We start from the raw sequence: 2002 nt of genomic DNA on the forward strand, positions 1-2002 counted from the left end.
CAGCTTCTCCAAGGTCCTTCATTGAAAAACTCTTATTCAAGTAGGCCTTAATGCCGTCCAAAAGTTCTATATCATTTCCCATCAAAAGTATGTCATCTACATATAATATGAGAAATGCTACAGAGCTCCCACTCACTTTCTTGTAAATGCAGGCTTCTCCATAAGTCTGCATAAACCCAAACGCTTTGATCATCTCATCAAAGCGAATGTTCCAACTCCGAGATGCTTGCACCAGCCCATAAATCGAGCGTTGGAGCTTGCACACCTTGTCAGCATTCTTAGGATCTACAAAACCTTCCGGCTGCATCATATACAGCTCTTCCTTAAGATAACCGTTAAGGAATGCCATTTTGACGTCCATTTGCCATATCTCATAATCATAGTATGCGGCAATTGCTAACATGATTCGGACGGACTTCAGCTTTGCTATGGGAGAGAATGTCTCATCGTAGTCAACCCCTTGAACTTGTCGATAACCCTTAGCGAGAAGTCGAGCTTTATAGATGGTAACATTGCCATCCGCGTCTGTCTTCTTCTTAAGGATCCATTTATTTTCTATGGCTCGCCGCTCAACGGGAAAGTCAGTCAAATTCCATACTTCGTTTTCATACATGGATCCTATCTCGGATTTCATGGCTTCCAGCCATTTGTCGAAATCCGGGCCCGCCATCGCTTCTTCATAGTTCGAAGGTTCACCGTTGTCTAACAACATGATTTCCAAGACAGGGTTGCCGTACCACTCTGGTGCGGAATGTGTCCTTGTGGACCTACGAAGTTCAGTAGCAACTTGATCTGAAGTTTCATGATCATCATTAACTTCCTCTCTAGTCGGTGCAGGCACCTCAGGAACATTTTCTTGAGTTGCGCCATTTTCTGGTTCAAGAGGTAATACTTCATCAAGTTCTACTTTCATCCCACTTATTTCTTTTGAGAGAAACTCTTTCTCTAGAAAGGATCCATTCTTGGCAACAAAGATCTTGCCTTCAGTATACCCAATAGTTTCTTTAGGGTATCCTATGAAGACGCATTTTTCCGACTTGGGTTCGAGCTTTTCAGGTTGAAGTTTCTTGACATAAGCATCGCATCCCCAAACTTTTAGAAACGACAGTGTCGGTGTACTAGAGTAGGGGTACCCTAGTACCCCGAACTTGTGCACGGGCAGTCGCAGCACCCCGTGGCAAGCCTTGCCGGGTGACCGCCAAGATCCTCCGCGGCTACTTTGAAGACCATTCAAGAACAAAGTACTCAAACCAAGGCCCCGGCAAGAGGAGCTTGCCGGGAAGGCCAACCAAGGCCCCGACAAGAAAAGATGGCCGGGAAGAAGACAAGACCCCGGCAAGAGGAGCTTGCCGGGAAGGCCGCTCAAGGCACACCAAGAAAGCTTGCCGCGACGCGCCACGCGTCCCGGCAAGGCCCGGTGAGCGACAAGCTCCCGAATACGACAAGGCGACGACCGCGGCAAGGAGCTTGCCGCGGGAAGCCCCCACTTCGTGCCCGCGCTCCAGCACACCTGCCAACGTGTCGCTCTGGGACCCTCCCAAGCACACATGGCAGAAAGGCCGTGCAGCTAGGGGTGCGCGGTGGCAAGCAGGAGCTGACAAGATAACCATCGTGGCAAGCAGGCGCTGACAAGGTAACCATCGTGGCAAACGGTGGCGTCCCTAGCGGTCCATTTCGGTACTGTTTAGGCGACGCAGACGGGCAATTAATGCCCTTGTCCCCTGCCGCCAGGGTTAGGTATGATAACACTGTACAGGTAGCTGTACCAACCACCACTTTTACATTTTTGCCCCCCGTTGCTATGTCGGTAACCCCTTGAGCATATAAAAGGAGGCCCGAGTGCAACGAAGAGGGAGGTCAGCCAGTTCGTCCACTCACGCTCGGTCTTGCTAGCCGCCGGTGTGTACTGTAGCACTCCGCGCTCCCGAGCTAGAAATCAATACCAAACCACAAAGCAGGAGTAGGGTTTTACGCATCCGTGCGGCCCGAACCTGGGTAAACC

The sequence above is a fragment of the Triticum urartu genome, chromosome 5A, assembly GCF_056163025.1.
Source record: "Triticum urartu cultivar PI428250 chromosome 5A, HENAU_Tu73, whole genome shotgun sequence".
In the NCBI taxonomy this organism is placed as follows: Eukaryota; Viridiplantae; Streptophyta; class Magnoliopsida; order Poales; family Poaceae; genus Triticum; species Triticum urartu.